The sequence below is a fragment of the Petaurus breviceps genome, unplaced genomic scaffold (genome assembly GCF_028583685.1).
Source record: "Petaurus breviceps papuanus isolate PSGF00001 unplaced genomic scaffold, PetGlider_PUasm1.0 90925, whole genome shotgun sequence".
Lineage (NCBI taxonomy): Eukaryota > Metazoa > Chordata > Mammalia > Diprotodontia > Petauridae > Petaurus > Petaurus breviceps.
In genome coordinates, this window is record NW_027187380.1 from 16,578,732 (window position 1) to 16,606,258 (window position 27,527).

General features: G+C 40.7%; 1 protein-coding gene and 1 long non-coding RNA gene across 6 annotated transcripts in view; one reads left to right on the forward strand and one right to left on the reverse strand.

The window, feature by feature from the left end:
* SLC39A11 (solute carrier family 39 member 11) overlaps positions 1-27,527 on the forward strand; it is a 564,681-nt gene that overhangs the window by 491,892 nt on the left and 45,262 nt on the right. The gene's annotated exons all lie outside the window — the stretch shown is intronic.
* On the reverse strand, positions 14,128-25,575 carry LOC138152571 (uncharacterized). Its single transcript, XR_011166126.1, has 3 exons — positions 20,378-25,575; positions 16,388-16,466; positions 14,128-15,432 (listed from the first exon to the last, which is right to left on the reverse strand). It is a non-coding gene; the product is annotated as an uncharacterized lncRNA (long non-coding RNA).

Below are 27,527 nucleotides of genomic sequence, written 5' to 3' on the forward strand. Positions count from 1 at the left end.
TCTCTCTCTCTCTCTCTCTCTCTCTCTCTCTCTCTCTCTCTCTCTCTCTCTCTCTCTCTCTCTCTCTCTCTCTCTCTCTCTCTCTCTCTCTGTCTCACACACACACACACACACACACACATCTCAGCAAAAGAAATCTAAAGAGAAACAGAAATAAAGAACCATATAAAAAGAAAACCAGAACTCAGTAGAGGATAGGAACACAATTCACAAAAGAAAAGCCTGCACAAACTGTGGCAAATGGACCAAAAACTTCTAGCCCTAAAGAAGGAGCCACACTGGTGAAAACATAAGTAAACAAGAAAAAATACTGCATATGGCAAAAAAAAATACTGTGTATCAAGAGAAATCCAAGCAGTAATCCTAGATACCCTTCCCCTCCCTGAAAAAAATACCCCAAAGCCTCTGCTGAAGTTACAAGCAGAACCTTAGCAGGAAAACATAGTTTGGCCACAGGAACAACAAAAATGCCTGGAAGAAATTAAGCAAGAGATTAAAAATTAAATAAGAATTGACAATTTGTGTTGTGGAAGGAAATTAGAGAAAGAATAAGTAACCTTAGAATGAAATATGGATAAAATTTACCCAAGAAATGAATTCTCTGAAAAACAGAAAAGAACAATCAGAATTTAAGGATGCCATTAGATAATAAGAACTATTGGTACAAAATGAAAAGATTTTTTGAAAAAAAAGAGGAAAATATAAAGTATGTACTATTAAAAAAAACAACTAAACTAGAAAACAGATTATAGAGTGATAATCTAAAAATCTTTGGACTCCTTGAAAAACAGAAAAAAAAACTAGATATAATATTTAGTGGAATCATTTTTTTTTAAAGAATACATTAGAACCAGAGGACACAGTGAAAATAAAAAGAATTCACTGGTCACCTTCTGAAAGAAACCCCCAAACTAAAACATTTAGGAATGTCATAGCCAAATTCCAGAGTTTCCAAGTCAAGAAAAAATACTGCAAGCTGAGATTTAGAAAGATTTCAAGTATCAAAGTACCACAGTCAGAATCACACAATACTTAGCAGCAACTGATGTAAAGGAAAGAAAATCCCATTATATGATTCCAAAAGATAAAAGACTTCCAACCAAGAATAACTTAATCTACCAAGCATAATTCTACAGGGGGAAAAATGAACCTTTTAACAGAAGACTTGAAATCATTTCTGATAAAAAGGTTAAAGCTGAATAGAAGCTTCAAAATACAAACACAATTAAATGATGATGTTCTTAATTATAACATGGTGAGATGTGTCTCTCCAGAATCCAATTGTCAAGGGTCACAGAGAAAATTAGTAGTCATGCAAATACTATCAGTGGAGAGATCAATTGGTCCAGTTTTTCTAGAAGGCAATTTGTAATTATGGTAAAAAAAAAAGTGACTAAAATGTTGGGACATTTGAGCTAAAGATCTCACAAGGAATTGGTGTGGCTTTGTTTTATTTTGTTGGTTTTAAGAGAGAAAGAAAAGGACATGAAGAATGAATATGCTAGGGAAAATATGATAAAGAACTTATAAGAGGAACTTATTTCTCATAATTGGGATACATAAGAAGAATATGCAAACATTAACTGGAAGGGGAAGCTTCATTCTTATCTGAATTGGACAAAAGAGAGTTGAATGCACATGAGTTTGACATAAGGAAATTTTCAACTCTTCAAGAAAACAATCAGGACTGGAAAGTGGGAGAATTGAGGCTTAAAAGGGAGGGTAGATTGAAGGAAAGAATATTCACATGCAAAACAAGGGATCATAAAGCCCAGTGGAGAGCTACACTTAAGAATTCAAAAGGATTCTGCAAAATAAGAAAAGGACATCCAGTAACCTAGAGCTACAAATAGACCTTTATGTGTATATCCTACAAGCACAAGTAGACTTCCCCAGGTAGAATGGGCAGATGAGAATGATTTGTTCCAGTGGCCATAAAGGCAGCTGAAGCAGGCACAGTGGAGAAATTAGAGTTTAGTCACACATCAAAGATGCCAAGATCATCCACTGTATCCCAGGCCATCCTGATTTTTGTCTTGCAGCTGGACTCTGATGACTTTTGTGAGGCTGATGACTTTGTGCAACTGTACCATCTAATTCACAGGCAAGGCAAGGCAAGACATCACCCTGTGATGTCATTGGTCCTCTTTGACAATAAAGGACAAACAACAGCTCTGCACTCCCACTGTACTCTGAATTTGAACCCATTATTCTCAGGAACCCGTGTATAGTTGTGGGAGAATGTGCCCTAGACTTTTGTGCGGATGTTTTATACTAATTGTTCTTACTATTTGTCAATAAGTATCATTTCTAAAAGCTCATTTAGTCTTCCTGATAATGTGTAGGGGCTTATGAATGACAAAACTAGAATCCCCAGTCCCTTAGGATTACCCTTAGAAATAACCTAACCTGTTAGTCTAATTCAGTTTGGGAGAGTGAGCCCAGAGGGTAGTGCTACAAATGCAATGACAAATCACCTCTCCATGATAATTGAAGATAAACCAGGGTGGGCATGTCTTGGCAAAGAGATGATAAGACTAGAAGGGCATTCACAGACGTGGCCAGTGATTTATTTTGTTTAACTATGCATATTCGTTATATTGGAGAGCTTTGGGGGTGGGGGAGGGGGAGTAGGTATGTAGGGAGACTTGGGGTTGTCACGATAATTATGCAAAAAGGGAGGAAAAGTAACTAGCACCAATGAAACAGTTATTAAATATACAGAAGAGAACAAAAGAAGGTTCAGCAGAGTATCAGATAAGTAATGGTGAAAATATATGTTGAATTTAGTACATTTAAACAAAACCAAGCTGAGCAGAATTTCACTGTCATACAGAATCTTCTTTTACTATTCTTTATATAAAGAAATTTTCATGTCTGTTGACATGTGTCAGGTTCATAATATTTTTAAAACCCAACACATCAACCATGTCTGACAGTATATTCCACACCCACCTGTCACCTACCTTTGCAAAGACTGGAGGGAGGTATTTTTTTTTAACTCTCCTCCTGGGCCAAGTTCTTTCTCAGTTTTCTTGTTCCTTGCATTTACATTGTTGCAATCATTGTGTATATTATTTTCCTTGTTATAAATACTTCATTAACTGACACTGAATCAACTCATCTAAACCCCCATGCTTCTCTGACTTTTCATATTAGTTGTTCCTTATATTTCATTACAGTCATGCACTAAAATTTGTTAGCTATTCCCTTGTGGGTATTTACTTCGTTTCCAGTCTTTTACTACCACATGAAGCACTGCCATGAATATTTTGATGTGCATGAGACCATTCTGGTTTTGACCCCTTGGGTTATGTGCTTCATCATCTTTTACTTCAAACCTTCTTTCCTCCCAAACTTCCCTCCCACTTCACCATCTTCCCAGTCCTTGAGGCTAAAAACTTAGGGTTCCCTTACCTCCTCATCCTTTCTCACCCCCTTTCCCTAATCTATTGTCATGGTCTGTTGATAGTACTTTTGTAACATCTCTAGAACATGGCCCTGTCTCTCCTCTAACACTGCCATGACCTCATCACCTCATGCCTCAACTATTACAAGAGCCTGCCAATTGTTCTCCCTGCTGGAAGTCTCTTCCCCCTCAAGTCCATCTTCCCCTCACTTGTGAAAGTGATTTTACCTATATGGGCAGGTCTGACTTTATCACCTCCCTGCTCCAGTGGCTCTATGGCACCTTCAGGATCAAATATAAAATCATCTACTTGACTTTTCATAGCCTGTCCTCTGCTTCCTGTCTTCTGACACCTTACATTGTGCCCCAGCTCCATGTTCTTTGTGATCTAATAACATTGGGTATTGCTATTCCTCGAACTATCTCCCAATTCAGTGGTTTTTCACTGGCTGTCCCAAATGCCTAGAATGCTCTCCCTCCTCATCTTTGCCTCCCCGCCCTATAAACATACACATATACAATGTATGTGTGTATATACATACATGCATGCATATAGATACTATATATAAACATATATACCATTTATTGTATGTGTGTATACATATATATACATGCACACACACACATACACACAAACAGGAGATATAGATCCGTATCTCCTTTTTGCACATAGTTGTTTGCTTCTTGTCTCCCCCACTAGACTGTGAGCTCCTAAAGAGCAAGGACGATCCTTGCTTTCTTTGTATCCTCAGGGCTTATTAGCACAGTACCTGACACACAATACGAGTTTAATAAATGTATATCGTTTGATTAACTGCCTGACAGTGAGATCTTTGGGTCAAATGTCCAAACATTTTAGTCACTTTTTAGCATAATTACAAATTGTCATCTGGAATGATTGGAACAATGCACTCTTGCACCAACAGTATATTATTGTATCTATCTTTCCTGTAGCCTCTCTAATATAGACTATTTTTCTTTTGCTATCTTAACCAGTTTACATATTGTAAAGTGAAACCACAGAGTTGTTTTGATTTCAGTTTCTCTCATTATTAGTAATTTGGAGTCATCTTTGATATGGTTGTTAATAGTTTGCTGTTCTTTTGAAAACTATTTGTTCATGATCTTTGACTACTTACCATTGGGGAATGACTCTTGATCTTATATGTTTGTTTTAATTGCCTCTATATCTTGGATATTAGACCCTAATCAGAAATACTTGATGCAAAGATCCCCCCCCATCAATAGCTTCCCTTACCCTCACTACACTGGTTTTGCTTGTGCAAATACCTTTCAATTTCTTGTTTTATCTTTTATGATCAATTTTATCCCTTTGCCTAGTCAAAAGTAATAGGATTTCTGGGTTGGAAGGAGCCTCAGAGATCATACCCATTCCTGAACTTGCCTACAGTGCAAGTGATAGTGGGTGACCCAACATCTTTTTAAAGACTCAAATGAGAAAGAACCTTCTACTTCCCAAGGCAACTCATGCCAACAAGTGGTTTCTTAAAACAAGCCTAAATTTACCTCTTTGCAGCTTCCATCTTTTGTTCCTTGTTCTGCTTTCTGAGGCTAAGAAAAACAAACCTAATCCCTCTTCCATGTTATGGTCTTTCAGATACTTGAAGAGAGCTATCACATTCCCCCAAGTCTTTTCTTCTCTGGGCTAAGCATCCTTACCTCTTTCAGCTGCTCTTGGTGTGCTGTGATCTTGAGAATCATCGCCATCCTGCTCACCCTCATCTTGACACTCTCCAGCTTATTCTTCAGCCCTTCCTGAATGGTGGCATTAGAAGTATGCTCAGCACTCCAAATGTAGTCTGACTGAGGCAGAGTACAACAGCAGGACTATTCCTCCTTATTCCTTGACCCTTTTTTGATTCAACCTAAGTTAACATTACTTCTAGGCTTTGTGGCATAGTAGGTAGAGCCCTGGGCCTGAGGTCAGGAAGATTCTCAATTCTGGCCCTAGAAACTTAATAGCTGGGTGACCCTGGGCAAATCACTTAACTTGTCTCAATTTCCTCATCTGTAAAATGAACTGGAGATCAAGGAGTTTACATCAGATTTCTTTGCTGCTATAACACAATGTTGATTTACATTGAGCTTTCAGTTCAGGTCCCTAAATGCCACCACCCCCCCTCCAGTCTTTTAAGGGACAAATTTCTGTCTATCTAACCATGATGTTCCCATCTTTTAGTTGTGCCATTTTTAACCCAAATATAAACATTTATCCCTTTTAAATTTCATCTTATTAAATTCATCGCAAAACTTGGGCTTTTCAAGATCTAGTTCTGAATTGTATTACTGTCTTAGTCCATGTGGGATCTTTCCATCTTCTTCACAAGAACAAGATACTTTATTCAATTTGTTTCTAAAATTCACTAAATTATAGCTAAAATAATGCCTTCGTCTACCAGTTTAGTAACCTAATCAAAAAAGAAAATGAGATTAGTCTACAATGACCCATTCTTAGTGAAGCCATTCTGGCTCTTTGTAATGAGTTTCCCTTTCTAAATGTTCACCAACCATCTCTCTAATGATCCATTGTAGAATCTTCCCAGGAATCAAAGGCAAGTGCATACTCCTGTAGTTTGAAGATTGTTCTCTCCCCTCTTGGAAATTAGGACATTTGTCCCTCCTCAGTCTTATTAGATCACCTCTTCCATCTTCCACGGTTTTCATATATTATTAACAATGGCTCTGCAGTCACATCTGCCTGCCTTTTCAGTACTGAATGATATAATTCATCTGGGTGAGGTCACTTGAATTCCTCAAAAACACGAGGCACTCTCTTACTTTCTACAGAATTTATTTAATTCAAGTTTATATTATTTTCAGTTCTGAATTCTTCCCCTCCCTCATCCTTTGAGAAAGCAAGAAAAACAAAACATGTTATAAAGATATATAGCAAAATGGAACAGGTAGGTGGTGCAGTGAATAGAGTACTGGCCCTGAAGTTGGAAGGACCTGAGTTCAAATCTGGCCTTGCAAACTTGACACACTAGCTGTGTGACCTTGGGCAAGTCACTTAAGCCCAATTGCCCTGCCTTCCCCCCACAAAAGAGACCAAAAAAAAGATATATAGCAAAATAAATTCCTGCTTTAACCATGTCAAAAAGAATAGAAAAAAATAAACTTCAGTCTGTACTTTGAGTCCATCAGCTCTCTATATGGAGGTAGATAATATGTTTCATTGTGAGTCTGGTTGGTTATTTTGTTAATCAGAGTTCCTAAGTCTTTCAAAATTCTTTTGCAATATTGTTGTTATTGTATGAATTGTTCTGCTGGTTCTCCTTGCTTCTGTTTACATCAGTTCATACAGTCTTTTAGGGTTTTTCTGAAACCTCCCCCTTCATCATTTCTTACAACACAATAGTGTTCTGTCACATTCATAAAACATATTTTGTTCAACCATTACCCAACTGATGGACATGGTGCTCTCTTACTGTACTTGAATATCAACTCCCTGTATGCAATTTCTTTCCTGCCATTTCTAGTGCACAGATCATTCTCTGTGAGAAGAAATGAAATCAGAAATGGGTGGCTCTGCTTTCTCTTGTTGTCAGTTATTTCTTCCACCATCTCTCTTCTAAGAGAGCTTAATGTTCTCTTGTTTTTGTACTTAGCTTCCCTCACCAGGCTCTGCTCATTCTGAAATTTACTGCTTCTAACACTTTTATAGGGCCATGTCACATTATTATAGTCATTTTTATATATGACCTTGCTTCCATCTTCTGTATGTTTCCTTTAAAAATCTAAGCTGTTTAATGAATTCTCCATGCATCCTCTTTGGTCACTTCTAGGGGGAATAAAAGGTCCTTTTTTTCCTCCTTTGGATCACTACTCTCCACATCTTCAGAATTTCATTCTTAAGCATCTCCTTCCTGGTCTTATTTACCTGTTTAAATTTAAGTTCATGGAATGCTACCCATCCCTCTTTTGAGTCCTTTGATATCTACCATTTTTCACAGGAAGTCTTTCCCGATCCCTCCTAATTTTTGTGCCTTCCTTCTCTTAATTATTTCCTATTTATCCTATATATTAGTCGGTTGGTTGTTGTCCTTCATTCTCGAATAGGACCAAGATGACATCACTATGCTAAAGTCAAATTTCAATGTGTCTGATTGTGCTGATCAGAACAATATGAGCTTGAAATGCTCTAACACAGGTCAGGCACAAATAGTCCGTGTGAATATTTGGGGTAGATTCTCCAAATTTACTCATCCTGCATTTCCTTTGAGCTGTTTCAATTCTGCCTTTGCTCATAGAGCACAGCACCTTCTCTAATATGGGCATGCCATGCTAAGCAATCTTGTGCCAGTGTCTCCTTTGTCACACAATAAGTTCCAAAGTTCTTGAGAGAGACCTTGTGAGTGTCCTTTTATTGCTTCTTCTGACCACCATGTAAATGCTTGCCCTGTGTGAGTTCTCCATAAAACGGTCTTTTTGGCAAGGGTATGTTTTGCATTCAAACAGCGTGCCCAACCCATCAGAGTTGGGCTCTCTGAAGCACAGTTTGAATGCTTGGCAGTTTAGTATGAGTAAGGACCTCAGTGTCTGGTACCTTATCCTGCCAGGTGATCTTCAGAATTTTCCTAGCACAATTCAAATGAAAGCAGTTCAGTTTCCTGGCATTGGGGTGGTAGACTGTCCAGGTTTCACAAGCATACAACAATGAAGTCAACACAGTGGCTCTCTAGACCTTCAGTGTGGTGGTCAGTCAGTCAGGTAAACCTCTTCTCTCCCATACTTTCCTTCAGAGCCTCTATTGTGTAGATACAATAAGTGTTTATTGCTTGATTGATTATCCACTTTACCCAAAACTAGAGTACATTTGAGACTTTACCTAGCTTTCCCTATCACAAACTCTAGGAGTGTCTTTCCACCCCAACCATTAATTATTCTTCTTTGGCTCTGGCTATCCTGCCAGTTCTGAATCCACTTAATTTTACTACTGCCTGGTTCACATCTCTCCATCTTTGCCACAGGAATCACAATGAGATGCTTAGCCAAATGTTTGAATAAAGTCTGGGTAAACTATATCTGCTGTAACCCCCTAGTATGTCAGTTTAGTAACCCTGTCAGAAAGGAAATGATATTAGTCTGCTAGGACCTGTTTTTGATAAAGCCATGCTATCCACAGCTTCCTTTTCCATATGTTTATGAACTGCCTTTAATTACATATCCTAGAATTTTGCTGAGATTAGATGTCAAACCCACTTTCCTGTAGTTTGCAGACTGCATTCTCTTTTGAAAATTGGGACATTTGCCATTCTCCAGTCCTACAATACTTCTTCCATTCTTTACCAAGACAAGGGCTCAGACTCATCTGTTCCTTCTTTCGGGATCCTAAGATTAATGTGGGCCCTGCAGGTGCTGCTCCCTTACTGCCTCCTTACAAAATATGTGCTACCTGAACACTTTGTGTGTAACAGCTGAAAGCCCCAAACATGGCAATGTTCACGTCCAGATGGACCCAAAGAAGGGAAGTAAGATGCCAAGGGTAACAAAACTAATTAAATACAGATCTGGGAGCTGATGTGGTAGAAGACACATTAGCACTGGGGTCTGAGGACCTGGGTTCAAGTCCCAGCTTATTTACTGTCTGTGAGACCTTAGCCAAGTTATTCCTGAAGACAAATTGAGGCCTTGTTGGAAAAAAAAATGGGACTTCCTTCTCTTTTCAGAACCTGTGGGAAATTGTCCAAAGATACCATATATTTGTGAAATCCTCAGCCTGTGTGATGGCATTTCCCTGGTGTAACCTGTTTCAATGATTTTTATTTCATTCATATCTGAATCATCTTAGTAGCTTTAGGAGCTTGGAGCATCAGGAATATCTTGGATAGATCAGTTGGTAGATCTGTGTTTTACCTGGTTGTTATTTTTAACCTAGTTCCTTGTATGGTCATGTGGAGGCTTGCATAAGAATAGTCTAATTAAGAAAGAAAGAGAATAGTCTGAGCTAACTAACTGAATTGGTATTCTGCAGGTCTGAGTCTCCAGTATCACCACTAATAAGCTATGTGACCTTGGACAAATTACTTCACTCCTCAATAACTTCCTCCAGTTGTCAAATGGGAAGAACCTTTTCTTCTTTCTGTCTTTTTTTCTTTCTTCTTTCTCTCTCTCCCCTGCTTCATAAGGATAGTGTTATAGAATCATTGGAGAGTCCAGCTAAGCTAGTACTCTGTTTGGCATTGAAGCCCTTCACAGTCTGGACTCCAAGCTCTCCTGCCAGTCTGATTTCACCTTACTCCCCCTCAAATCCTCGACATTGCAGCATAATTAGTCTACTTGAGGTTCCCATACACAAAATTCCATCTCTTGGCTTAGCCCAGGCTATCCACCAGGCCCAGAGTACATTCTCCCCCTTCACCTCTGCCCTTTGGAATTCTTAGCTCCCTTCGAGGCCCAGCTCAAAAGCCACCTCCTAAAAGAGGCCTTCTTTATTTCCCACCCCCAGTTGTTGGATGACTTTTTGAAATAATTTTGTATTTATTTTTTATATATCTTATATTTACTTATCTATGGGATTTTCCTCTCTGTCCTCTCCCCAAGTCCTGAACTTAACAAATCCTGGTCAGATTCCCTTGTTTTATAGTTGTTGTAATTGTGTTAATGGAGGAGCTGGGACATGGTGAACTGGAAAGGATGCTGGAGTCAGAGAGCTTTGGTCTCATTTTGCTGGTTCTACTCCTGTTCCTGTCTTGGTGGCCTTGGGCAAGTCACTTTACCATCTCAAGCCTCAGTGTCCTCATTTGTAAAATGAGAGAGGACATGGGGGGGGGGGGGTTGGAATCAAGATGGCAGAGTAGAAGCAGGACTTCCAGAGGGCTCCAGCTTTCACCTTCCCCAATCCATGTAAAAGGAGACTCTAAACAAACTTTGGAACTGCAGAACCCACAAAATGACACAGAAAAGCTAACCTCCTGCTGAGGACAGCCCAGCAGGCCAGCAGCAAGTGGCCAGCACAGTGCTCTGGGAGCCAAGCCCAGCCACTTGGAAGCCAAGGTTTTAGCCCCAGGGAGGACCTGACCAGCCTCAGGCTGGAGGTACTCCAGATCACCAGCAGCTGTGGCCATTTCCAGATGCATCAACACATAGATGTGAAGGACAAAGTGAGAGGTCAGTGCAGTCTGGACTTTGGGACCCAGTAGGTGGGAGTGCCTCAGCTTTTGCCCCCAGGGCAAGAAGCCGCTGAGATGCTGCACCAGGCCATTTTGCAGCTTCAGCTCCTGGCCTGCAGAGTGTAGGGGGACGAAGCAACCAGTCTGAGGGGTAATCACTCTTGCTCTAACATGCTTGGATCTGGATTGCAGTCTAGGGTGGAGGTCCTGGGGTGCGTGACCAGCTTGCCATAGCATGTGGAGGCCTCAGAGAGGGCACCCAACTAATACCTCCAGCAGCTGAAAAAAACCCAGCGTTTGGGAAGAAAGCTTCCCTGTCTGGTGGCAGAGTCCTACTGTGGCAAAAAGCCCAGGGGTCAAGTGACTGAGGGGCAACATGACCAGACAAAGGAAGCAAAACAAACAGAAGATTCAAACATTAGACTCCTATTTTGGGGACAAAAAGGAGCAAAGCATGGAACAGGAGGAAGACAGTGGAGTCAGAACTCCTGCACCAAAAGCTTCAAAGGAAAATACAAGCTGGTTACAGGCCATAGAGGACCTTAAGAAGCAGATAAGAGAAGTGGAGGAAAAATTGGGAGGAGAAATGAGAAGGATGCAGGAAAATTATGAAATGAGAGTCAACAGCCTGACTGAGGAAAATCATACCTTAAAAAAGACTGACTCAATTGGCAAAAGAGGCTCAAAAAGGCAATGAGAAGAGGATTGCCTTGAAAAGCCGAATTTGCCAGAAGCTCATTGAGGAGAATCATTCCCTCGGATTTAGATTGGAGCAAAGGGAAGCTAGTGACTTTAAGAGAAATCAAGATGATGTTAAACAGATCCAAACAAATGAAAGAGTAGAATGCAATGTGAAATATCTCATGGGAAAAACCACTGACCTGGAAAATGGATCCAGGAGAGATAATTTAAAATTTATTGGACTACCTGAAAGCCATGATCAGGGAAAGAACCTAGAAATCATCCTCCAAGAAATTCTCAAGGAACATTGCCCTGATGTTTTAGAACCAGAAGGCAAAATAAAGGTTGAAAGAATCCACCAATCACCCCCTGAAAAAGATCCCAAAAAGAAAACTCCTAGGATTATTATAGCCAGGTTCTGGAATTCCCAGATCAAGGAGAGAATATTACAAGCAGCCAGGAAACACAATTAGGATAACACAGGATATGGCAGCTTCTACACTGAGGGATCGAAGGGCCTGGAATAGGATATTCCGGAGGGCAGAGGAGCTGGGATTAAAACCAAGAATCACCTACCCAGTAAAACTGAGTATCATCTTTCAGGGGAAAATATGGTCATTCGATGGAATAAAGGACTTTCAAGCATTCTTAAACCAGAGTTGAATAGAAAATTTGACATCCAGATACAAGAAGCAAGAGAAGCTTGAGAAGGTAAACAAAGTTGAACTATTAACATTCCTACATGGAAAAACAATAATTGTAACTGATGCAACTTTCTCAGTATGAAAATAGTTGAAAGGAATAGAAATATATATGTCTATATGGGAGGGTATATGGGCGTATGAATACATGTGTGAATATGTGCATATATGCTTACAGGTATACATAGATAGAGGGCACAGGACCAATTTAATAGGAAAGGATGATACTTAAAAGGGGAAATTAAGAGGTGAGAGAGGAATATAATGAGAGGAGATGGAGAGAGACAGAATGGGGTAAAACTATCTTATAAAGAAGAGGCAAGGGTAAATTTGGTTTACAATTACAAAACAAGCTTACAGTGGAGGGGAAGAATAGGAAGGCAAAAGGGAAAATGGGTCAACCTTATTCTCACTGAATTTGGCTTGAGGAGGGAATGAAATACACACTAAATATCTCACCCTACAGGAGAGTAGGGGTAAGGAGATGAGACAGGGGATGATGGAAGGGAGGGCAGGCTGGGGGGGAGGGAAGTTGGAAGCACTCACTTTTGAAAAGGGGCGGGATCAAAGTAGAGAATAGAACAAGTGGTTGTTGGGATAGGAGGGAGGGAAATATAGTCAGTCTTTTACAGTATGTCTATTGTGTTTATGTTTTGCATTACCTACACATGCACAATCTATAATGAAGTGCTTATCTTCCCAGTAAGGGTGGGTGACAAGAGAGGAAGGGAATGAATCTGGAATTCAAAGTTTTAAAATCAAATGTTTAAAATTATATATACATATATACTATTATTAATACAATCTTACATGTAATTGAGAAAGAAGATATACAGGCACTGGGGCATAGAGATCCACCATGCCCTACTGGAAAAGCCTAAGGGGGTATTGGAGAAGATAAGGGAGAGAGCAGATTGGAGGAGGGGTTATCCTGTGGGACTGCTATTCTGTGGTGGTGGATAGGGGAAAAACGGGAAGAAAATTTGTAACTCACAATCTGGTGGAAATTAATAATGTACATCAGAAGTTAGTAAGCATTTGAAAAATGAAAAAAAATAAGAGAGGACATTGGACTACATGATCTCTCTGGTCCCTTCCAGCTCTAAGTCTGTTGTTATCCCATGGCTAGAATCCAGATTTACAGGTTCCCAGTTTGATGTCTTCTCCAGTACAGCTAGTGATAATGCTACTCAAAATCTCTGGCATTTTAATTAGTCCTCAAAAGAGTTATTATCCTAGTAGGCAAATAAACCATCCCTCTGTCTTTATACCCCTCATTGTGACAAGAGGCAGTCAGGTGCATGAAGTGAAGAAGTCAGCAGGTAAGCCCAATGTCACCGGTTTGGAGGAGTTATCAAACACTCAGGATTTTTTTTTTGCTCAGGGTGAAGTCATGTCAATGAAGATAGGGTGTGCCTTTCTTCTTCTTTTTGTAAATTCTAGTCTTGCAGAGAAAGTTCCTCAGTGCCTGTTGGTGGTAGTGGTGGTGGCATTTTGTTGTTGTTTTTCTATGTATTTTCTTTAAGCTTGCAACCAATACAGAGCTTTGGAGAATATTCTTGATATTGCTATCAGCCAGATATCCATCAGTCAATAAATATTTATTTAGCACCTACTATGTGCCAGGCAATGTACTAAGTACTAGGGATGAAGAAAGAAGCAAAGACAGTCCCTGCCTTCAAGGAGCTCTTGATCTAGTGGAGGGAACAAGTAAAAAAAACATGTAGAAACTATTTAAAGGAAAAACAGGAAGTAAATAAGAGAGGGAAGGCACTAGAATTTAGGAGGAGTTGGGAAGGTATTCCTATAGAAGATGGGATTTTAGTTGTGATGTCAAGGAAGCCAGGAGGCAGACATGAGGAAGGAGAACATTCCAAACATGGGGGGCAGCCAAAAAAAATTCCCAGAGCCTATATATGTAGTCTTTTGTTCATGGGACAACAAAGAGGCCAGTGTCTCTAGATTCAAGAGAACTTCTTTGGGGAATAAGGTGTAAGAAGACTAGAAAGGTGGGAGGGGGTTAGGTTTGGCCAAAAAAAGGATTTTATTACTTGATCCTAGAGGTGATAGGAAACCACTGGAGTTTATTGAGTATGTATGTGGTGATGGGCTTGGGGGTGACATGGTTGGACCTGTGCTTTAGGTTGGAGTGGGGAGAGACTTGGGGTAGGCAGACCCACCAGTAGGCTATTACAGTAGTCCAGGTGTGAGGTGAGGAGGGCATGCACTAGAGTGGTGGCAGTATCATAGGGGGTGTATTTGAGAGATGGTACAGAGATGAAATCGACTTTGACAGACCTTGGGAATAGATTGGATATGAGTTGGGAGGAGGGGGCAATAAGAGCTTGTGAAGAGTCAAAGGTAACACTTAGGTTGCAAGTCTGAGGGACAGGGACAATGGTAATTCCCTCTACAGTCATAGGGACAGCAGGAGCAAAGGAGGGTTTTAGGGAGATAGTTCAGTATTGAACATGTTGAGTTTAAGATGTTAACTGGACATCCAGTTCAAGATTCTGAAAGGCAACTGGAGATATGAGATTGGAGGTCAACAGAGAGGTTGGGGCTGGATAGGTAGATTTGAGAATCCTCAGCATAGTAATTAAATCCATGGAAGCTGATGAGATCACCAAGTAAAATAGTATGGAGGGAGAAGAGAAGAGAAGAGGGCCCAGGGAAGCACCCTGACAGACACCTACAGTTAGAGGACATGATCTGGAAGAGGATCCAGCAAACAAGACAGAAAAGAAGCACTCATATAGGTAAGAGGAGAACTAAGGGAGAGAACAGTGTCCCAAAAGCCTAAACAGAACAGAGTATCCAGAAGGAGAGAGTGACCAATAGTGTTAAAGGCTACAGAAAGAGGTCAAAGAAAAGGAGGATTGAGAAAAGACCATTGGATTTGGCAACTAAGCAATAACTTTGGAAAGATCGGTTTCAGTGGGACAATAAGGTCAGAAGCCACATTGTGATGGATTAAGAAGAAAGTAAGAGGAGAGAAAGTGAAGGCACCTGTTATAGCTTTTTTGAGAAGTTTATATATTTAAAAAAAGTTTATAAAGAGGAGAAGAAATGTAGGACAATACTTAAGGGGAAAGTTTAATGGAACTGCTTGGCTGACAGTAGCCCTATCTAGAGCCCACCTCGGTTCTCCATGGCCATTGTTCTGTCCACACTCCTGATAAGTCAGGGTTGGATTTGAAGAAAAAAGCTGAAGCCCATGCAGTAAGAGAAGAGGTTTCTGGTGTTTAGAGTAGTCTCTTTCTGACAGCTCCTGCTATTAGTTTTAAGTCCTTTTAGGACTTGGCTTCTCCCAGCTAGTCTTGGTCTACCCTCATCTCCCTTTCTCATGTCAAAACTCTGGTTGTTGATCTTGACCGACTTCTTAACACTTCTCAGTTCAGTTGTTTTTAGTCTGGAAATTCTTCAGCTGGAAAGGATCTTGAGAAGTTATGTCATTCTTTCCACTGTGTCTAGGCCAAGTGGAAGCCAGTCCAACATGGGGATGGAGCTTCATTCATGGGACAATAAAACACAAGGTCATACTTAGAGCTGGTCCAGATTTTAGAAGCCATTTAGCCTAACACCCCATTTTACAAACAAGGAATCAGGGTATTAAGTAGCTTTTATTGTACTGAGGTAGCTTATAGGGTGCAGTAGATAGATTAATGGACTTGTATTCAGGACCTGAATTAAAATCCTGCTTAGATATGTACTAGCTGAGTGGCCCTGAGCAAGTCACTTAATTTCTCCTAGCCTCAGTTTCCTCATCTCTAAAATGATAATAATAATAGCACAGAATTGTTGTGATGATCAAATGAGGTCACATGTAAAGTGCTTTATAAACTATAAAGCACTGTGCAAATGTTAGCTATCATTATTATTAGTAAGTAGGATTCAAACCCAAGTCCACATCCCAAGCTCTTCTATTATACCATGCTGTCTCCTGAAAGACTGCAGTATTGATGAAGGCCAGCTCCTTGTTTCCCAGTTTGGGCTCCAGATGGCCCTCTTCTCTCCTCTGATAGAATGTAAGCCCCTTGAAGGCAACGACTTTTTCATTTCTGCCTTTTTTATCCTCAGCACCTGGCACAGTGCTTAGCACAGAGTGGGTATTCAATAAATGCTTAATTGATTGAGGAGTAATTTGACATTGTCTAATACATCAGCAAGAGCTTTGGCTTTTCCCCTGTCCCTCCCGTAGGCAGAGTATATCATTTTGATTCTTAAGTAATTCCCAATTTTTGCCAAGGTCTTCCAATTAATTAACGCCAACATAGGCTCATGGATTTGGAACAGAAAAGGAAACCCCACAGATCATCTATTCTGACCCTCTCATTTTACTAATGAAGAAACTAAAGACGTGAAGTGACTCACTCATTTCCACTGTATCATACCATTCCAACTATAGCTAAAAACCATTTCCTCTTGTCTTGCCCTTAGAGAAGGAAAATAGACCTACTCACCTTCTAATAAAGAATTACTCTTGAGACATTTAAAGACTTCAGACTTGGTTTCTTGAGGCTAAATCTTGATTCCTTTAATCTTCAGAAGGAACAGTGAAATTGAAGTTGGTGCCGCATGATGTCAGATAGAATAAACAATAATAATCATATTCATTATTTTGTTAATAATAATGGCTAGTATTTATACAGTACTTTAAGTTTGCAAAGTGCTTTACAAATATTATCTCATTTGATCCTTACAACAACCCTGGGAGATAGGTGCTATTATTATCCTCATTTTACAGATGAGGAAACTGAGGCAAACAAGTTAAGTGACTTGCCCAGGGTCACACAGTTAGTAAGTACCTGAGACTAGATTTGAATTTGGGTTTTCCTGATTTTAGGTCTAGTGCTCTAACCACATGTGGAAAAACATGAGAGATTGGTTATCCAAAAGTTTTCAAGTATCTAGATGTTTAGGCCATGTAACTAATATGTTCAGACATTTTCCTGAATTTTTGCCATCTACAAAACCTCTCCATTCTCCATAAATCAGAGATATTAGAGAAAGAAATGTTTTTATAATTCTGAGACAATAAAAAAATACTGCCTTCTGGCTTTCTTAGTGCTAAATGATAAGTAAGAAAGTTACGTGTAACTTTATTTAATGGGCACAGGAAACAACAGATGAATACAGAAAGAAAGAAATAAAAAAAAAATCTGTTGTTTTCTGAATCCCTTACAGAGGCCAAAGCAGTTAATAGGTTCTTAGAATCCCAGAGCTGGAAATAAGTGTACTGTGTCATTGCTACAGGAAATGTATCTCCTATCTTGCCCAACAGTGCTTGTTTGCATTGCAATAAGTCATTTAATAAACATTTATTAAGCACCTCCCATCTGCCAGACACTATAATAAGCATGGGGATACAACAAGAAGCAAAGAGTAGTTCTGCCCTCAAGGAGCTTGCAGTCTAAAGGGGCACAACGTGCAAGCAGACAGACACAAAGCAAGCTGTGTCAGTAGAAACATGTGATAGGGGTATGTAAGTACGAACTAAACAGTGAATATGTAAACTATTAACAGAGGGATAAATAGGAAATACTTAACAGAAGGAAGGGACTGGGATTAAGAGGAGTTAGGGAAGGTGGCATGTGAAAGGTGGAATTTTCACTGGCACTTACCAGAGGTAAAACTTCAGAGCATTCTAGTCATGGGGAACAATCAGAGAAAATGCCCAGTGCTGAGAGGTGGAGTGCTTTGTTCATGAAACAGCTAGGAGTCCAGTGTCACAGGACTGAAGAATATATGTTAGGGAGTAAGTTGTAAGAAGACTGGGAAGGGGGGGCTTCTAGGTGGCATAGTGAATAGAGCATGGGCCCTGGAGTCAGGAGGACCTGAGTTCAAATTCAGCCTCACACACTTAACACAAAAACTAGCCATGTGACCTTGGGCAAGTCACTTAACCCCACTTGCCCTCAAAAACAAAAAGAAGACTGGAAAGGTAGGAGGGGGTCTAGATTGTGAAGGGCCTTGAATGCCAAATCAAGCATTTTATATTTTATCCTGGAGGCAATCAAAAGCCACTGGAGTTTATTGAGTAGGAGAGTGACATGATCAGACCTGCTTGAGGAAAATCACAGACCCGATGCCTCTTGATCTCCTTATGGACTCAGCACCCAACCAAAATCACAGACCCAATGCCTCTCGATCTCCTTATGGACTCAGCACCCAACCAAAATCACAGACCCGATGCCTCTTGATCTCCTTATGGACTCAGCACCCAACCAAAATCACAGACCTGCTGCCTCTCGATCTCCTTATGGACTCAGCACCAAAATCACAGACCCGCTTTCCCCCAAAAGTCTCCCACTAGTTGAATTGTGGACAAGAGCATCCCTCAAACACAGATGCTGAAAATGAGATTCTGAGGGACAGAAATGTGTAAAAAAACCCGAAGTCCAATAATTCAGGGATTTCCTCTGCCCATGCCCCACAGCTAAGTAGCTGAATCATGTGAAATGCAATAAGGTGGCACAGATGAACCCAGAAGGCTTTTGTCCCATGGGCTCCAGGCAGAGAACAGACGCTGTGTTGGCAGCTCTTAGCACTCTCTATCCTGAAGCTGCTCTTTCCCCTTAGACCTTTAAGAACAGTGTCTACAGGGCAGCTAGGCGACAGTGAATAGAGACTGGCCCTGGAGTCAGGAGGACCTGAGTTCGGATCCTGCCTCAGACACCTAACATAAAAAATAGCTGTGTGACCTTGGGCAAGTCACTTAACCCCAATTGCCCTCCAAAAAGCAAAAAAAAGAAAAATGGTTGTAAAATTCTAGCATGGATTTAAAGCTTCAGTAAGATAACACCCTATATTTGCTGATTTAGAGTACCTCTACCCCCACGTTTCCTAGCTGTGTGATCCAGTGTACAATTCAAGTTGACGTTTTGGGGTGACAAGGTGGTGCAGTGAATAGAGCACCAGCCCTGGAGTCAGGAGAACCTGGGTTCGGATCCTGCCTCAGACAATTAACATAAAAAATAGCTGTGTGACCTTGGGCAAGTCACTTAACCCCAGTTGCCCTCCAAAAAGCAAAAAGAACAGTGTATAGTTATATGTTCCTTGTTTTTGTTTTGGGGGCTTTTTTTGAGTTTAAGGAACCATGGGAACCAGCACTCCCCTTAGTTCAGAGTTAAGTCTCTGCTTCATGGGCACATTACTGTTGTCAGACTAAGTCATAAAGAAGTTAAAATCTCATTTCATCTGCTTTCACTCTTCCTTCAGGCTTTTGGTATCTCCTTCCCCTAGGCAAAGAGAACCTTCTGTGCTCCTTCTAAACTATTCTGTGAAGCTTGGATTCAGAGGGCCACACTTGAGGACCTAGAGGGCCACATGTGGCCTTTAAGCTGCAGCTTCCCCACCTCTGGTCCCTGGGGTCACAAAGAGTCTGATGTGACTGAACAACAGCAAAAACAATAACAAACCTTGGCCGAATCATGTAACATCTTAAAGCTTCAATCGCCTGATCTGTGAAATGAAGATTCTGGACTAAATGACCTCCAAGTTCTCTTCCAAGTCTATTTATAATTCTGTGATTCCCTTCTGGGCACACTTCAGTTCCCTTCATTGAACGTAGCACTCATACCTCAGAACACAGTATTCTCAATGTGGTCTGACTTGGGTAGAATCAGTGCTAATCTGAGCTTCCTAGTTCTATATGCCATGCCTCTCTTAATGTAAACTCTGGCAGCATTAGCTTTTTGTTAAGGCTGTCTCAGCTAGGAAAATGAATAAATGAGATGGGCAGGCAAAGAGCATTTGTTAAATATTGACCATGTGCTAGGCGCTGTGCTAAGTGCTTTACAAATATTATCTTGTTTGATCTTCCCAATAACCCTAGGAGGTAGGTACTATTATTATTATCCCCATTTTACAGTTGTGGAAACCAAAGTATACAGAGGTGAAGTGACTTGCCTAGGGTCACACAGCCAATAAGTGTCTGAAGTACTTGAACTCAGGACTTCCTGACTCTGGGCCCAGCATTCTGCACACTATGGCACCACCTAGAGGCTTCTCCGGGTTCTCACACAGGCAGGTCCCAGAATATGTGCCCCATTGTTTTCTGTGGGCACCATTTTGGTGTGAGGTGTAAAGCGAGTGTAAAGTGAGGTGGGAGCCATAGGTGTCATGGGATTAAAAAGGACTAAGAATAACTTTCCTGACATTGTCATTCTGTGGGTGATGATAATCTCAAGAATGTCATGTGGAAGCAACAGAATCAATCATAGGGCTCTTTCCTGAGCTCTCTAGGGGGACAGTGAATGGCTATTAATAATAGCAAGGTTTTGTTCCAAAATACAAATGGATTTCCCTCCTCTTTATTTTAATGGAGAGGGTATACCAACTCTCTGCCTGTGTGTATGCATATATAGATAGGGAAAGATCTATAGAGCCTCAGCCTCTAACAAATCATTATCCTTGTTTATCTTATCAAGATAATACTAAGCCAGGCTTACTTTGGCCAAGGGATTTATTCTTTGTAGCATGGGCATCTGTTGCAAGTCACCAGTACCATACATAAATATACCCTGTAAGACAGAAAGCAGTATGAAAGGAGACATTATCTCTGGAAAACACCGCTATTCTTATAAGCAAGCTTATGTTCCTCCTACTGTCTAATAAATGGCCTTACCATGGGGTTAGAGGCCTCTGGGCCTTGGCAGGAACATGGGGCAGTGTGCTTTATTTCTTTTTTCCTAGTGGCCTTCAGTTATTACTTGAATACTTGTTACATGCAAGATGCCAGACAGACAGTTTGCAAAGGAAGGTAAGACAGATCCTCTGCCCTTATAGAATTCATTATCTAGTTGGGAAATCAAACCAGGCATTTACATGGATGTTTAAATAACAATTCAAGAGTTGACTAAGTTCAAGAAAACCGCAGAGATATTAATTATGTAATTAATGTGTAATTATGTAATTGATATGTAATTAACTGATAGAGTTATACAGATAATAATAACTTCTGCAATAATAGGCATTTATATTGCACTTTAATATAGGCAAAGCATCTTCTCATTGGAACCTATAGGACTTCAGGGGAAGGAGAAAGTATTTCATTTTGGAGCGGTCAGGGAAGGTTTAACAGAGAAGATGAGGTCCTAGGATATTAGAGCCTTAAAGGAGTGTAGACACCTTCTAGTCTAGGGCCCCCATTTTAGAGCTTAGCATCATGTGAGAGCCAGGTTCTAGAGTTATTTGACTGCTAGGCTAAGGAGTGATCCTGTAGATAATCAAGAGTTACTTTAGGTTTTTTAGGTGAGGAAGTGATACATTAAAAATTATTATACAAATGAAAATAGGATAAGTGTGTAGTAGAGAGAAGTCAAGAGAGAGGGATTCAGTTAGACTGAAGCAACATCTAGTAAGTGGTTACTTTGTGCCTGCCATTGGGCTAGGGATGGGAGAAGCAGAGTAACAAAAAAAGAGAATGTTCCTGGCCGTTAAGGAGCTCATTCTGGACTTCTGATGAATAAGGGATGAGAGAAGGGGGAGGGATGGATTTGGGAGTTTAGTACATCTAGTTGTATTCTTGCTAAGCTCTGATCACCAAGTAGGGATCTCACTTGCTTTTGAGCCAGGAAGGCTTTTGTGGGCTTCCACCCCGAGCTAAAAATAGAAACAAGTGACCCATCTTTCATGTGAAGTATAGAGACCTGTGGGTCAGGGAAGCCAGATATAGAGAGGGAAGGAACTCCTTCATACTTATCACAGGAACAATAATTTCAGCTCAGAACATAGAACCTAACTTCACTTGACAAGAAAGGAAAGGAAGAAACCTTTTCATCTATGAAGAACTGTCCTCATTGAACATGGGACTAGCCAGAAATGCTTCCACTGTAAAATGGGGCAGAGTCAAAAATGCAGAATCTGGGCAAGGTGGACTAGTAGTGGTTGTTTTAGCATATTCCAGCTCTGGGTGCTGGATCTCCTCATGGTTTGCCCAGAACTTTGTAGGAAAAAAAATGTTATTATTTGAGATGATTTAGAAGAGAAAGAATTTGTCATTTTGGACTGCTCTAGGAAAGTGTAAGTTATAATGCCAGGATCTTCAAGCCCATCTTCCCTAACAGTCAGTCAGGAAGAGAATCATACTAACAAACCATTCACATGAACATAGCCCTTTCGTGTTTACAAGGCACATGCATGATCAGATACATGATCTCATTTGATTCTCACAATAACCCTGTGAGGGAGGTATTTATTAGTAAAGTACAGGTTACAAATGAGGAATCTCAAATTCAGGGAGGGAAGTGATTGGCCCATAAGTACACAGCTAGTGAATGTCAAAGGTGGGATTCAAACTCAGGTCTTCCTCATATTCTCTATACCACACTGCTTCTGGGAATACAGAAGTGCAGAGAATTAACAAGGCCACAGAGAATTAGTGATGGCCTTCCATTAGCTATCTTTTTGGCTAGTATTTGTATCCCTGGAACTTAGCACAATGTCTGGCATACAGTAGGCACTTAATAAGTGCTTCTTGTCTCCATTTGATTAGATCAGAGTTTAAAACCTAGAAATGTTGACTTCTGTTCCCCTGCTTGTTCTACAAACTCAAACCATGCTTCCTAGGAGATTTTGGCACATTGGATATGTAAGTCCCCTACTCTCTATTCACACACAGTGCTGGCCCTCTTCACCTGACCTTCTGATTGGTCCTCCTGCCTCAAGTCTCTTCCTACCCTAGTGAGTCCTCCATTCAGCTACCAAAGTGATTTTCCTAAAGCACAGATATGACCATGTCAACCCTCACCTGCAACACTACACACATACATACATACAGTGCATATTCAGTGATCTCCATCTACTCCCTGTTACCACCAAGATTCAATATTAAATCCTCTGTTAAGCATTTAAAGCCCTTCATAACCTGGCCCCTTCCTGTCTTTCCAGTCCTTTTACATATTGCTTCCCTTCAATATATTCTACAATGCAGTGACCATGGCCTTCTTGCTGGTCTTCTTCAAAAATGAGGACAGACAATAATGGGTATGCCTTTTCCTACTCCATGCTTTTTCCCGGCTATCCCCAATGCCTGGAATGTTCTCCCTTCTTCATCTCCCATCTCCTGGCTCCCCTGGCTTCCTTTAAAGTTCAGCTCAAATCCTGTCTTATGGAAGTAATCAACCTTCCCCCTGTCTCTCTCTGTCCTTAATGCCTTCCCTCTGAGATGACATTCCATTCACTGTGTATATTGTTGCATGGGCAGAGTTATTTCTATGTTATCTCCCTGGTTAGACTATAAGAACCTTGAAGTTGGAGCCTATGTTTTTGCCTTTTCTTGTAATGACACACTTCTTAGCACAGAGCCTGCACATAGTAGTTCTTAATAAAAGCTTATTGACTGACATATCAAGAAGGAGTAAAGTCACTTGGAGTTTTCTTTGCTAAGCCTTTCAATTAGGTGTTATAACCCCAGATAGCTTCCCAGAGATAAGTACAGTATATGTGCTGATGGACAAGGAGGTGGGATGTCCCTGGGGGACCACCCAAGAAATATGTGGTTTATTGATGTTTTAATAAAATATTTTAATAACCTTTACAGGGCTTTTAAAAGCCTTCCAGCTTCAGACCCACCCAGCATCAATACAACCGCATTTAAAAAAAACACTTTCCAGACAGCTCTGCCAATCTGAACATTCGGTTTTGATTAAAGATGAAAGTAAGAGGAGGGAAAGAGGAATTCCCAGCACCCAAGAGCAGGTTGGGCTTTGACGGGCTGTCCAGCCACTTGGAAGTCTTTCTGCCTGGAAGGAAGGAATGGTCTCCTGCCCACAGCTCCCTGTCCAGGTTCTAAGTCATGTTTCTGTCTTTCTTTCTCTCTCCCCCCTCTCTGTCCACCCTCCACCTCTCTCTTCATCCGTCTCTGACTCTCTCTGCTTCTGTATCTCTCTGTCTTTCTTTCTCTCCCTCTTCTCCTTTTCTTCCCCCCTCTCCCTCCCTCTCTCTTAGTCTGATCAAGAGAATTAGAGAATGGGATAGTTGCAAAGGGGAGGTGCTAAGCAGAGTGGGTTACTAGCGTGTGACTTCATTCCCTTGATCTTAGGAAAGATTCATGCTGGCTTGAGTTCTAAAGTCATTCTGCCCAACCATAGCCATGTTTTCCCAAAGCCTTTCCAAAATTTGTCATTTTCCTCTTTTGTTACCTATGCCAGTCTGAACCTCAAAGTTGCTTTAATTTACATTCCTCTAATTATTAATGACTGCACATATTTTTCTTGATTATTGATAAGCTAGAATTTCTTCCTTTGAAAACCACCTGTTCCTATCTTTTGACCATTTATCTACTGGGTAATGGTTCTGGTATCCTCACAATCTAAGGGAATGTGAGGAGGTTGAGTGGACCCCTGATAAGGACAAGAATCCCATGGGATGGACAGGCCTAACTGGATTGCCAGCTGTATCACTGGAGAGAATGCCCTTGTTGATGAGATCACAGTCCCACCAAGTATAAAGGCCAAAGCCCAAGCAGTGGACACCATGTTTGCTTTCAGCTACTATGTCTGTAGCACAGCCGCCTTCTAAGAGATGTAGTTCCCAAAAGCAAACATGGCTTCCATCCCCGGGGCCTGCCCAGTATATAAGATTAGGGATTTATCTTCCTACTTAGCTTACTTGTCTAGTATGGTGCAGATGAAGTTTTGGGTTGAGCCCACTTGGGACACTTAGAGCCATTCTGCCCCCAAGCTGACACCCTTAATCTTATCTAACTCCATGGGAAATACATGACATTGGTTATGAGGTTGACCAATAGAATGTAACATTGTTTCTTCTGCTTAAAAAACAATTCAAGTTCACATATCTCCTTGATGCTCAGTATCTTCATAGCCAAATTCTAGTCCATTATACATCAGGTACTCTTATGGCTGGTGCCTGATGAGGTGCTGCCCAGTTTCAGTCCTGTACAGGTACACTCTCCATTTCATAATTGCACAGCTTATACATAGCAAGTTCTTGTTCAGTGTTTACTATATATAGGATTTTCTGATTTGTTCCATAGCAGAACACTGAGCTTGAATTCAGAAGAACTGTTTTCTAGCACTGACACTGAATTTTCTGGAACCTTGGAAAAGGTGCTGACCTTCTCTGGGCCTTAATTTCCTCAGGTACAAACAAGAATACTGTCCTCATTCCCATTAGCATGATGGGTGAATAAGAATGATCATAAAGTACATTCTGTACTCATCTAACAAAGACAAAATTAAAACAAGAAAAGGATCTGGGTTTGGTGTCCCAAAAGCCAATGTCTTCAAGTAATGATATACTGGAGAAGAGTCACTTTGACAATTATGTGTATCTTTCTTTGAAACTCAGTGACCTGATTTTTTTCTTCAACCCCCATACTAATTTTCAAGCCCCTGATCTACACTGTCAAAATAAGCCCCACCACTTCCTTTAATTTATTGATTTCAAATAACTGAAATGCAGTGAGAAAATGCAAACTAGAGTTAATATTATTCCTACTTTTTTAAATTTTTGCATATTAAAAGAAGCCTCTTCATGGGAAAAAAAAAAGAGAAATCCAGAGAAGGAGCAGTTGTTTTCTTCCAAACAGCTGGGACCCCTTGGGGTGTTTTGCCTGGAAAAGAGTTAATCCTCAGCTCACTAGCTCTGTGGACTTTCTCCCTATTCTCTGTTCACTCAGGAATGTTTACATTAACAACATTGTTTTCTGAGACAGATCTGTTAACTCCAACCTGTTAGTGGTGCTAGCAGTGGAGTCACCTTTCCCGGTTCCCCTGATCCTTCTCCTCCTCCCATGATTTCCCTTTTTCAGGAGTCCCAGGGAAAGCTAGCGCAATGAACTTTTTGTCGTGGTGGTGGCACAGGCATCAATGTTCACCTTGTTTGGAAATTTTCAATGCCAGCCTTTTATTTCTTTCTCACTAGGAAAATTGGATAGTAAAGTTCTTCTGGATATTCATTTGGAAATACATGAGAAAAGTCACCCAGTGAACCCATTGCCAGTCATATATTCCAAGAAAATCAATGACAAAAAAAATCCCATACTTACCAAATTATCCAAAGCAGCACTTTTTGTAGGAGCAAAGAATTGTACACAGAGTGAATGACTGAACACGTGGTGCATTAATATAAGGGAATATTATTATGTACACTGGCAAATAATGATGCCATTGAAACCGTAAATCCAGTCCCTATCCCTAATGAACAGCAAACACAAGGAAGTTAGAGAACCATGGGGAGCCTTGTAAGGACAGGTTAAAGAAGGCAGAGCCAGGGGATCAATAGATAGATTGACTTCAGTAATATCAGTGCAGATCAGTACCAAAAGATACCAGAAGTCAGATTAGACATAATCCCTAACTTTTAGGACCTAAGCAAAGAAGGGATTATGAAACATCCTCCCTCATCTCTGTAGACAGGTAGTGGACCCCTTTGTGGTTCAGTCATTTCAGTGAAGTCTGACTCTTCATGACCCCATTTGGGGTTTTCTTGGCAGAGATATGGAGTAGTTTGCCATTTCCTTCTCCAGCTCATTATTACAGATGAGGAAACTGAAGCAAACTGGGTTGAGTGACTTGTCCAGGGTCACAGAACTAATAAGTATCTGAGCCCGATTTGAATTCAGGTCTTCCTTACTCCAGGCCCAGCAACTCTATCTGAAGTGCCACTTAACTGCCCCTTAGTAGAATCCCTTAGGTTCTTGGGGGCAACTAGGGGGCACAGTGAATAGGGCACCGGCCTTGGAGTCAGGAAGACCTGAGTTCAAATTTGGCCTCAAACACTTGACACATTTACTGGTTGTGTGACCTTGGGCAAGTCACAACCCCAATTGCCTTGCCTTCCGACCTCGAAAAAAAAACAGAAATGGGGTTCTCTTTGTTATAAGAGAGGATTCTAAGGGGCAGCCAGGTGGCTCAGTGAGTAAGAGCACTGGCGCCCAGTGTCAGGATGACCTGGGGGATCGAGTCCGGGCTCACATACTTAGCACCACACCCAGAAATAACTGGACGTGTAACCTTGAGCAAGTTACTTAACCCCAATTGCTTAAAAAAAAAAGAGAGAGAAAGAGAGAGGATTCTATGGGGGAAAAGTTTATTATCGAATGAGATATGTACAGAGTTTGTGATCTTTAAAGTGCTATATACATGCTAGCTATTTTTTATTTTTATTTTTAGGAAGTCATAGCCAGTGGTATCAAAACCAAAAAGAAATCTCAAAACTCTTCTATTTTAAAGAAATTAGGCAACAAAAGTGAGTAGCTATGTAGTATATAGTGAGACAGAATAGAAAGAGGTTAAAATTCAACTTCATCTTCTTCACATTTGTGCCTGCCAGTAGTAATGCGCCCATAATGACAGATACCTGACTCTGAACCAAGAAGAATCTTGGTCCACATGGCTTCTTACAGACCCTTCTACATCCTCTTATAGAAACCAGAGGGTGGGTAGGTATAGGAGACCTTTTCTCACAGTGTAGTCAATGTCCTGTTCAGAGGTTTGTAAATGCCCTTTCAGGGGGGGGGGGGTACCCTCCTGGTAACAGCCTGAGAATTGGGCTGGCATGTTCTGTAGGGGCTGCTTGCTTATAAGACACAGCAGGGTCAAGGTTTTTGTTCTGAAAAGTTACATTGTGCACACA